Source organism: Teleopsis dalmanni, chromosome 2 (genome assembly GCF_002237135.1).
Source record: "Teleopsis dalmanni isolate 2A chromosome 2, ASM223713v2, whole genome shotgun sequence".
In the NCBI taxonomy this organism is placed as follows: domain Eukaryota; kingdom Metazoa; phylum Arthropoda; class Insecta; order Diptera; family Diopsidae; genus Teleopsis; species Teleopsis dalmanni.
The window spans coordinates 29,050,092-29,063,186 of NC_051847.1; the positions used below are offsets into that span (position 1 = coordinate 29,050,092).

At 23.6% G+C, this 13,095-nt stretch overlaps 1 long non-coding RNA gene across 2 annotated transcripts in view; it reads right to left on the reverse strand.

The window, feature by feature from the left end:
• LOC119678260 overlaps positions 1-13,095 on the reverse strand; it is a 74,626-nt gene that overhangs the window by 12,981 nt on the left and 48,550 nt on the right. For both annotated transcript variants that reach the window (XR_005252328.1, XR_005252329.1), the window contains exon 4: positions 3,187-3,268. This is a non-coding gene — a long non-coding RNA (uncharacterized LOC119678260). The remainder of the gene's footprint in view (positions 1-3,186; positions 3,269-13,095) is intronic.

The window sequence follows — 13,095 nt, forward strand, 5'->3', positions numbered from 1 at the left end:
TATTTGGAATAAGTTGTGTATTTCGTCATAAAGCTTTTTTTCATATGAAATAAAAAATTTTATGTGTCTCATACAACTTACTAATTGGACCCTTTTCAATAGTGTAAATTAACCATTAAAATATTCGACCACTTCCTACCTAACAAACCTAATGCTTCGGGTTAAAACTTGACTTATTTTGCATAACACCAAATGACAAAGCCAGTAAAGAGACAAAGTTCTTAGCACACTTAAAAACTTTCACTATTTCCAGTTTTAAGAAAGTAAAATGATGCTGTGATTTGTAAGATCCACTAAAATGCCACTAAAGCTGCATATCCACTTAAGCACATTTGTAATAAGGACACTTTAATGACGCATTCTAGCAACGGAAATAAAAACAAATACGGATAAGAAAAACTGAAAAGCTAATGTAAGCCATAACGTCAAGTGTTTGGCGGATGTTAGCAGTGAATACTGAATAGTGAATAACAGAAGCATGTTATATGTCAACAATGGCGGCAAACTATGCTTGATAATAGCATACATAGCACATAACAGGTCCTTTGAATTTAGTATTTGTTAGTTTAAAACAATTTTTAAAATAATTTAAATAGGAAAATCTTCGCAAAATACACAGAAATTAAATAAAACAATATGTCTTAAGATAAGACAATTAATTTTTGTGAACTAAGTATAAGTTTGTAATTTTCTACTAGTCTCCCGAAAATCTCTTATTTTAGAGTATTTTCAGTAATAACTACGGTTCTGATTTTTTTATAAATTTTAAAAAAAATATACTTATTCCTTTAGTAATTTCACTAATCAATATAACATTGCATGTACTACTTGGGAATAAATAGCATGTGTAATTTTTGTAAGTGTAATCAATGTTAAAAGTTTACAATTTAAAACCTCGATATTTAAAGAAGAAGTTTTTATAGCGGACTGTAAGTTAAACTATCATTTAACAAAACCGAGAACTTACTCTAAAAAAACTTGTTGGCTTTGCAGAGAAGAGAATGACACCTCAAAACACGTACGAGCAATTTGCACGGCACTATAGCATAAACGAGGAAAACACCTAGGTAAGCAACTCATATCGAATGAAGAAATACATCTATACAGAGTCAAAACTCGTAATACAATTTATAGCGGAAGTTGGAATTGGAAATCTACTCTCAGTTCATGGAGATGCCATAGTCTCTAAGTGCAACTGTAAATTCTCTCGTGAAAAATAATAATAATAAAAATCTCAAATAGTCAACTATATCGGAATAAAATAAATAACAATAAAATACTACATATTTTTAAACTTTGTTGTAAGACCCTGTATTCCTACAAAACCCGATATACAAAAATTTATTTGATTTGCACTTTTAAACAAAGGAATTTTTTTTTTTAATTATACCAAAAAAAAATACTTAATAGCGTTTGAAGAAATTTTTTTTAAAAGTAGTATTTGCTTTGATTTATTTTAATAATTACAATTATTTATGTTTTAGATATACAACAAAAACATTAAGAAACAACCCAATTTTTAATTGAGAAAAATGGTAAAATTTAAAGAAATATTACCAAAAAAAAAAATTGTTTTTACATAAAACCCATTAGGCTATTTGCCAATTATTAAAATTAATGTAAATTTTAATAAAATTCTAATTAATGTGGGTTGCGCTCAATTAATTATTAGTAATTAAAAATTTTTAATTTGAGTTTAAAAATTAAAAAATTGCAAACAGATTATAAAAATTAAGCTACTCACATTTTTGTATTAAATATTTAATAAAATGTAAGCTGATATATCTTTTCTCATAGTTTTTAAGTAACTCAAATGTGTGTTCTAAGCGCATTTGAAATGTGTGTATCTGAAAAGCGATATTAGCGCAAAATAGAAAAGAAGCTTACTTCTCTTAAGAAAATACACGAAAACAAACATGGAAATATCACAACAGGCACGGACAGATATTTTGTTGATATTTGTGCCTACGCAATTGAAGCAATGAATGTAAACAAAACTTAAAGAATATTTATTGTTGAAATATGGCATTGCAAAACACATGCACAACAAATAAGGATGTTTGACGATTTCGTAAATATGGCCTAGAACGGAAACGGATATCAATGGTATCTATTGACAACATGGAAATTTTTGCGTTTAAGCAATTGAAGAAATACTGAAATTATGGGCAATGCTATCACAAGAAGTAAGGAACATAATGAAAGCGGGTAAATAGGGGGAAATTTTCTATTTTCAGTTAAGTATCAAATTTGTATTAAAACTTATATTTTATATATTGTACATGAGCAATGGAACTTCAATTATATAGTATTGTAGTAACTTATTTGGAATTGTATGTATTGTATGTATTTAATTTAAAAAATTTAAATTTAAATACTTTTTTAATTTTTTGATTTCAATAAAAAATAAAATAAAATTATATACTTATTATTTTATGACCGAATTTATTAATATAGTGTTGTATTAAACTAATTGAACAATTATTTTAAACTATAGTTGCAAATAAAAATTAAGAAAATAATATAAATTATTTCACATTAATTTCAATTTTAACTATAAAGCTGTTACAATTATTTTAATTACGATTTTTTATATACAGAATACATTTATATTTATTTTATATATAAAGAAAAATAATAAATAAAATATTTATTATTTATTTCTTTATTTTATATAGTTTTTATATTTGATACTGAGCTTAGGTCGTTTATTTAAAACATAAATTTATAAAAATGTTTTACACTTCTTAAACTGTGTTAAATGTTAGGTTATATTTTAATTTTAATACAAATTTACTTATATTACAAATATTTCGGTCTAGTTCGACCGTTTTCAATATATAATGACCTAAGCCGAGTAACAAATATAAAAACTAATTGAATATTGGTCGTAATAACAATTTATTTACTTTATATATAAATAAAAACAATAAATAATAAATAAAAATAATAAATACAATAAATTAAATTAAATTAAATAATAATAATAATTTAATAATTACAATAAATATTTTTATACCGAATAATGAGTAATATAATATAATAATAATGAAATAAAATAAATTGTTATACATTATAAATTTATATATAATACATGAATACTATTTAAAATGTTAATTGAACAGTAAATTATATTTTTAAAAATTTTATAAATTAATTAAATTAAAAGTATTTTACTTTACTTACCTCTAATCAGTAAATATTATCTCTTCCTGCTTAAATATTTGATGCAACAATACGGTTTGTTTATAACATGTGTATATAAGAGCTGAAAAAAAATGAATAACAATAAATAATTAATAAAAAATTTCTTTAAAACATAAATGAATCATTAATATAATAAAGTTTAATTTTTTTTTTTTGGAAAAATTAAATTATATTACAGATGTAATTAACAACATTTTTATTTAATGAATATTTGAATCAAAGTTGTTTCTTTTCCTCATCTTAGTTGATTGAACTTTCATAAAACAAGTTCTAAAACTTGTCACATTACAATTATATTATATATATTTTACATACATATAATATATATGAATTTTTTTTCTTAATTACGAATAAAATATTTTATTTTACCAATAAATTTTAAACTTTCTGAAATCGTTTGTTTTTAATGAAATTAATATTATTTCAGAGAAATAAAAATGTCCAAACGTTCAACTTCAATTATTTACTGTTAAATAAACTTACGAGTTCTTTGATTTTAATTTAAAAACAAAATTTAATTTAAAATGTTTTAAGCCAAACAGATAGCGCACAGCTACAAAAAAAAATGCATTGAAAAAAAATAGTTTGTATTGAATTTTCCAATGAAAATATCAATGTAGCTGCCAGTAGCAAAAGATACTAATGGAGTTATGAGTTACTACTACAGGCAGGATATTGATACGATGACAATATTGACACTAAATGGTATTTTGCATTCAGCTTAAAAACTTTTTTTTTAGTGTTGTTAATGTCAAAAAATTTAAGGATTTAAATTGCAACGAAAACTGTGCAAAAAGAAACCTTTTATAAAGATACTTTTATAATGATTTAATGAAAATAAATAAATAATTTTATAAGATATAAATTAAAAGTTAAGTTCAGATCCTTTAAATTTGATTTATGGAAGGAAAGCGCTATAACTGGCTTCTAATTTAAATCATAATTAGATCAAGAAGAAATTATTTCATAAAAACAAAAAGTACTGATTCTTAAAAGACGTTAATGAGAAATTGGGGAAAGCTTATAATGACATTATTTCACATGCCCTGCATTGCCGTTTTTATGATTACATTAAGCTGGTTGGCTTAAATCTTTAATAGTGTCCCTGCTTTTATGCTGCTAAATTATCATTAAAATTTGCTTATTCAAAATAAAATACAACTCAAACCAGCACATGTATAAAAATATGAAAAAACTTTATTAAAAAGAAAATGAAAGGAAAAATCACAGCACGCGTATTCCATTTTGAAAGAAAAAATTTAATAAAGACACTTGTCAAAGAGCAAAGGAGCGATGTCGAAACGTATATGTAAAGAAATTATAAGGAATATTCTCAAAGCAAAAGTAGCATTTACAATTTAATGGAATTTGGCTTTGTAAAGGATACAATGAACAGTATCTTTATTGATAGCAACAGTAGCAATGCGTTTTCTATTTTCACATTTGTGACTCTAGATAATATTATTTTGTAACATGAAATTAGAACAGCGGGAATAAATTTTAAGTGCAAATAAAATTGTATATTTTATTAAACATAGTAGAATTACTACTGTTCAATCAACTAATATACAAAATTTTCTAGGTATATATGTACTAGTCACTAATTTTAGAAATATATTACTATTGTATATTACTACGGTTTCCACATATATACGCATATATTTGACTAAAATTTGAGCAGAAGATCTAATTGCTATTTATATTAGCTTGTGCTAACTTTGGGATGCACTTATATAGGTTGGGTTATACCCGTGATTTCTAGGGGATCCACTTAGACCTATTGGTCCGTTGCGTTACCGTATATAGAAGGAAAACTTAGAGTTTAAGACCACCTACAACCTTTGGCGTAGCTCAGAATGCTGTTTAGTGGGAAGTCTTGTAATTGAACCCCAAGATCTCCTAAGAAAGGGGCTACTACTAAAGTAGTAGCACGCCGTACATGAGCTAAGCAAAGCCAGAGTAAATGAGAGGCACTCTCATCGTCTTCTTCACAGCTGCAACAGATATGATTGAAATGCACTTATATAAAAACATGATGAATTATTGAAGAGATTTATTTGAAATAAAAATAGAATATTTAACTCTTAATTTTTAATGAAAACCCGATTTTTATAACTAAAAATTCATATATACTTTTTAGAGTCTTTAGTAACATATAAAAAAAAGATTGTTAATATACATGATATATTTATTATCTGAATTTCCGAATGATGACAATCGACTTTAGTCGAAATATCATCAGAAAAATAAATTATTAATATTAATAACAATAATTGTATTATATTCTATATATGAAAATATATATACATATAGACTTTTTAATAACTTTTCATAAAATTTAATTTTATAAAAATACTAATGCCGGAAATTAGAATGCGAATATTTATTTGAGAACCTAACAAAAGTTCCTAGGTCACAACAAAAATAGCATTCAAATTTATTTGTTACAGATATAAATTCCAATAAGTAATGTTATAAATATAAAAATATTTAAACCTTATTATTATATTTATTTCCTTTATAAAATGAAAGTTAGTTTATACTTTCCCAACCTTTGAACCTTGAACAAAGAGATCTTAACCACAAAATACCTCATACAAAAATAATAAATTGCTTTGAATAAACTGCATACTTCTGTCGAAAAAGGTAAAACTTTTATTATAATTTAATACAGAAATTTGTAGAATTGCTTTTGTTATATATACAATATAAAACCATTTAAAAATTACTGACCAAAACAGGATTTTGTTTGAACTTTTACAGAGAGCTTGGCTTTTACTCAATGAAATACACATACATGTCGACAATTTGATATAAAAAATTTTATCGAAATTCGAAACATCTAAAGTTCAAAGACAAATGAACCTTTTAAAATTATTTTCTTGTAATTATTATTATTGATACACTTTGGCATTACTCACTCACTCTTCTATATTAAATGAAAGTAAACTTTATATATCAGTTTAAAACAAATTGTTGTGTATTTTTTAGAATTCATTTGATTATATTTTCAAAGAAACATGTTGTGTGTAGTTTTATGAACTAAAAAATGTGCATGAAAAAGTTATCTTAGTTATTTTTTTTTTTTATCACAGTAATATTACAATTTTGAAAGTACAATTTACAATACAAAGAATACAAAGAATTATAGAATTTAATTTTTAGATTTAAAAATACATAGAATAGGCCACATTTGTGGTCACTTAATTAAAATCCGTATTGACTATCTAAAACAAAATTTTGTCTATATCTATCTACTATATATAGTTACTCGATTTTGATCTTTACAATAAATATTTAAGCTTTGTTATCAAATAGTTAAATATTTTACTGACTTTAATGCAAATAATGACTTCAGAAATTTATCATATTTTTATTATTTTAGGGTATAAAATTATTAAAAGCAATTAAATTAATGTTGAAAGTAATTCCTTACTATATATAAAAATAAGCAAACACTGTAAAAAATATATTTGAATCACAAAAACTATAACTAGGTATTATACATCAATATATATGTATTAAAAAACGCAATTATATTAAATTAAGTAACTAGAGGTTGCTTAATAATTTTTTAATAATATTAAATAATTAGCAATAATTATTGTAGTAGATATATCATATCTATATACCTATCTATATATATATATATATATGATATGTATGTGATATTATATATATATATATCATATATATATATATCATATACATATATCATATATATATATATATATCATATATATATATCATATACATATATTATATATATATATAATATATATATGTAATTTCTATATTTCTATATCATACTAAGCGTAAAAATATTAAATAACAAATCATTTCATTTATACTTAGAGATTCAAGATGCTTTGGATATTAAGGACAAAGTTCAACTAAAACAACTTTTAGTATTTAATATTTAATACAACTAATTATTTCTAATTCCTTAAAATAGAAAGCTTTTGATGTAACTATTTTAAAAAAAATTCTAAAATTTTACTTAAATAATATTGTAATACTTTTGTGTTACATATTTTGGTTGCACTTAATTTTTTTCTTTATTTTTTTTTTGTACTTAGAAATTCACCTTTGACCGCACAGTGTGAAAATTTTTACAATAATATTATTTTTTGTATTTAATTTAAATTGAAGTTTCTATATATTTTTGTTCAATGTGTAATTAGTCTATAACGCTCACAATATATACACATAATTTTATCATATAGATTTAACAAAATTTGTGCGATTGGAAATCCCACCAAGCTAGCGAGCAGACATCGAAGTAATACTTTATGTCTTCAACTTAATACCATATAATTCATAACTTGTTGTACTTTCTTTTAACTGAGAATAATGACTGTTTATTATGCCCAAAGCCAAGGTTAAAGTCACATATTGTATTGTACGAACCTGTAAACATACTATTGTGGTATTGTTTATAGCACACGTTTTTCAGACATTGGAAAATGCATATGCTGGCTGGCCGTATCTTATCAATAAAAAAAAAAGAAATTTATGAAATATGTGTACGTACGAGTTTATATAAAATCAGAATAAAAATAAAGGAAACGAAATACCTAACCTAACAAACATTGTCGCAAACAATAACTTTTGGATTCTGATAAGAAAGACTCTCCCTTTCATTTGTGATAGTTCAGTAATTATAGCAAAAACAACAAATAATAATAAAAATTATAACAAAAAAAGTTTATTCTTATCAGTAAACAAAAAGTATTTGCAAAATTTTATTGTTTTCATTGTTGTAGATACTTGTAGGTACATTTGTATCAGTTTGCCTTTTCTATATGTACTACATTTTCATTATGCATTTAGTTTTAAAAATAATAAATTTGTGTTTATATTTAAATTTCATTGGTATGTTAACTTAAATTTAGCAAGTCATAAGTCATTTATTATATACGTATTTTTCTGCGACGATATTTTGCGAGTGATAGTGCAAAAGATTAACTTTATGAATTTTTATGGATTTTAGGTAATCTTTACCAACGTCAAAAGAATTAAGATTGTTAAAAGAATTAAAAAAATTAAAAAAATATTATATATATGAAATGATTAAAGTGCAAATGCCCCACTAGTTCAAATTGCTTTTAAGTTCTTTCATAAAAAGTAAGATTAAATCGCGGTGTGTTAAAATATCAAAAGTGTATATAAATATGTAACAAATAAATTTTGTTAATTTTAATGATAAGTGATAAGTCAAAAAAATTTTTTTTGGTTTGATTTTAAAAACTAAAACTTGATAAACACGTGACCATTTCATGCTTAGCACACTTGGAAATTCCCAAAAAGTATAAAAGAATTCGTAAATATGGTCAAAGTTTCTACTTTTTACTTTTTATTAATGGACGACAAGTCTAACATATCAATAGAAAAATACAAATAAAAAGTATAATTTTTAATTTGCAATATTAATGAATAAAATATGATTTTTGATTATGATTTATGTTTTAGTACTCAGTATTTTAATATTTTAAAATTAGTGACCGATCAACAAGCAAAATTCTTTAATAGACATACTTGCGATATCCAATAGAAGGCAGACTAAGAAGGTACATATAGATGCTATGAGTGTTGGAAATTTTACAAGAGTAGCGTTTGTAGGGATATTTTAATAAAGAATTTTCGGCTTATAAGAAATTAAAAAATATGAATAATACTACATACAATTAATTTAAATATTTTAATGATCAATGTTTCAATTATACTATATATATTGTGATATTTATTTTTCTTTAAGTTAATTCAATATTTTTTTTTATGAACAACAGACAAATTGTATTGTCTAATCAAGAATTTTATATCCTGTGACAAAAAAAAGTTAATTTCAAATAATAAAGGAGTAAGAAGAAGTAAAGAAGTAAAGGAGCAGTAAGAAAATATTTGGACCAAAAAATTTTTTTATTTTTAATCAAGTGAATTCTTAAGCTAATTGTCCAGTTGTTTCGGATATCACCAAATATCCATCATCAGTAAACAATTTTATTGCGATATATATTATTATATTATATATTTTATTATCTAAAAATGATGTAAAAGTAAATCTCATTTCTTTCATGTAATCCTAAGTATAATAAATTTGATTTTTATTGTTGAGAAAAATAATATGTAGAAGTTTTACAGCAAAAATCAAAAAAAAAAGCACTTACATTATAGACTTTTTTCAAGATATGGAGTAAAATGTAGTTTGAACTGAGTGCATTGTACGCAAGCGAATACCAAGTAATGGCGCCCACATTGGTGGTGGTGGTGGTATATGCCAAAACTGATAAGAAATTCCCATAGTCGGCTTCACAGACACGGCAGACCATTTTACAAATAAAAATTTGCAATAATAATCAAAATAAATAAAACAAAAAAAAATAATTCAAGTAGAAAGTTAAAATCAAAATTGATAAAAAAACGCGATATGATTTCATACATTCAACATACAACAGAGGAATTTTATATATTCATATATATATATATATATATGTGTATTTAGATTTCATACAATTATAATAGTCAAAATATAGAAAGTGTTTAAGAAGCCACAAAAACGAAACAAATCTTATCTGTAAAACATAGAAATAAAGAATTAAAGAAATTGCAGTCATAAAGACAGACAAAAAAAATAATAAATTGTATATATATATATAAAGAGATAAATAAACTTTAAGTAATATATATATATATATATACAATAACTGTGTGCTAAGTTCATTTTCTTTTTTTTTGCGCGAAAATTATTATAAAAATTACTTAATTTATAATAGCAGCTAATTCCAGAAAGACAAATATTATAAAATAATATGAATATTTTTATTACGTTTAGATAAGTTAATAATTATTTTAATGCTTAACATTTACATGTAATGATCGTTCAGTTGTTAAGTGTTGGCATATCATTCACAAAATTATAAAATATTTTATAAGTACTAAGTTGTGATATTAATATAAATATTTTTATCACTTTAAAAAAATTAAATAATTATTTGAATAATCAGCAATTACATATAATGATCGTTCAGTTAGTTCTTAAGTGTTAACATATCTTTACAAAATTATATAATATCTTACGAGCATAGTACTAAGTTTATTTGAATACAGTACAAAATTAATAAAATGCAAAATTTATAATAGTAGTTTAGTACGAAAAAAACTTCAACAACACTAACTAAAGTAATTAATAACACCCGCCTAATTGTGCGTTTCGTCGTTGTGGTCTAAGTTAAAATAAAAATATTATGAATAAGTTGCTACGTAAATAACATTCAAAGTTTTAAACAGTTATTATCGCAAGCAGTTTTTTCGTTTTTGATTTGATATTTAGTTAGTAGATTTAAATATATTTCGCATTAAAAATTTCACAGTTTGACCAATATTTCTTCACAAATCAAAATACTCATGACGCACCAAAATTTGTCAAAAAATTGCTCATGGAACGTAAATCATACAAGGAACAAAATGTTACACTAAAACTACTGATTCATATTAATTGCGAAGTTAACCCCACAATTTACGCATGCGGACAGTCAATGCTCAACTTAGCTGAAATATACAATGTATAATGAAATAATCAATGTGCTATATAATAGCACTAAAAACATAAATAAAATTAGATAGAGCGACAAAACAATTCAACGAAAAGATCGATTTTACACAATTACCTAGATAAGTACTGTACAGTAATATCAAAAACTGCTTTTCAATAATAATTTTTTATAATTGTAAATATTTTATAAGATTATACTGCTTAAAGCATACTTATTAAGTTAAACTACGCATTTTAAAGTAATTTTATCGCTAGTATCCATAGCAATGAACAATTTTTAATTGAGATTTAATTGGTTTATGAGATTATATATAACAGCATCATTACAGATCTTTCCAAAATGTACCCCATAGTTATTAGCGAGAATAAAAAAAAATTTTAAATTTAAAGCTAATTTACTAACTTTTAAATAAACGAGACTAAAAAACAAAGTCTATTATTTATACATAATACACATTACCTACAAGTTTTCCCCGAATAATTATTATTGAAATGAACACAAAACAACCAACGAATATATATAATCACATTCACTATTTTCTTATATATATAAATTAAACTCTTATCATCTGAGGTACTATACATTACTTCCACAAATCTATATAACATGTACCTAGATAAGAGCAATATCAATATCAAATAGTTGTGACGTATTTAGATAAGAAAAATTGTTACTTAATCCGACACTGAAAGTGTAGTTAAGGCAATAACTAATTAAATAAATAAAAAATGTTTAATTATTTGCTTAAACTAAGTTTTGGCGCGCTAATTAATCAGCTGTTTAATGTATATTTCAAGTATCTGCTTATTTACAATTTTAAAAACATATTAATATTTAATAAATAAATTTTAAAAAATTAAAACTTATAGAAAACAGTTTTCAAGTGCTTTTATTTAAACATTCACTTACTATGTTCTTTAAAAAAATAAGTGCTTAAATATAATTTCTCAGCTTTGATATATATCTTTGGTTCCAATGAAGTAAAACTTTAGGTTAGATGACTTCTCCAAGTTCGTTAAACAAATTCACTTTACGCATTAAGTTCAGTGTAATTACAAGTACGTATTTTAAAGCTTATAACAGTTTTTCTCTTATACATTATAGTTCAATATAAACTATTGCAGTTAATAATAATTATTTGTTTTATATTTTTTTAACAGTTTGTCTTTTATGTTACCCGTAAAATAGTACTAAAATTTGTTTATTTTTTTATAAATTCTTTAAAAAGCACAGATAAAGTAACTTTTACAATTAGTATTTTATCTCATATGCATATTTATATTTTATTTGTTTTAACAACATAAAATATGTAAAATTCATTAAGTCAAGAGTTTTTAAAATTCATTTTTGATATGATAAAAATTTTTGTATAAATTTTAAAAGTTAAAAAAACCTAGTCTCTTATTTAAATCATTAAAATGCTTTAAGCGACGGCTTTTTTGTTACTAATTTTTTTAAATATTGTTTATTTTTATTTTGTTATTTTTTAATCTTGTTTTCTTAGCTTAATTTGAATGTTTCATAATATTTATAAACATTTTACACACTTGATAATAAGTTTCAAAAATAAATTCCACTTTACTTTGGTTTAAATATAACAACAAAGCGTAAAATAAATATGTTTTTTTTTTATTTATGTACGAAAATTATTGTTTTTTGTGTTTTTTTTGTTTAAATATTTATTTAATAATCAATTTTAGCAAAATTAATTAGAATATATTATTGAAAACGAAAATATTAAACACTTATAAACATGAAAAAAAATTTTAATATTTTTTATTGTTTAAAAAACTTTTTAATAAAACTCATAAATTATAATATATTATATATAATTTCAAATATTTAGTTTTGGCAAATGACAAAACTCGTGGATAAATAAAAATAACGGTTTATTGAATGTTGGAGCGCGAAAACGTATTACCGACGACTTGTGTTGTGGACGGCGGTGAATCCAACAGTGCGTGTATCTTCAAGTTGGTAGCATTTTAGGGCGCAAGAAATACAACAGAACAGAACAATACAGATAGAGCAGCGAGAAATTTGCTCTTTTTAGTTATACTGATTGTTGTACAATTTAAATACAAGGGCCAACAAAAAATTACGCTGAAATAAAACATGAGAACAAATAAGAAATACCGCATACAAAAGCAAAAAATAACATATTGCTGATGTATCTGTATCTGTAACTGTACAGTGCCGTATAGCACTTTCGAACCCACGATTTAGACGCACACACATTTATAAAGCAGAATTCCCACACAGATATTATTATTCCCTCAGAACGCATTACTTGTATCTGTGCACAACATTTATTTTGTAATCAAATATCTGAACT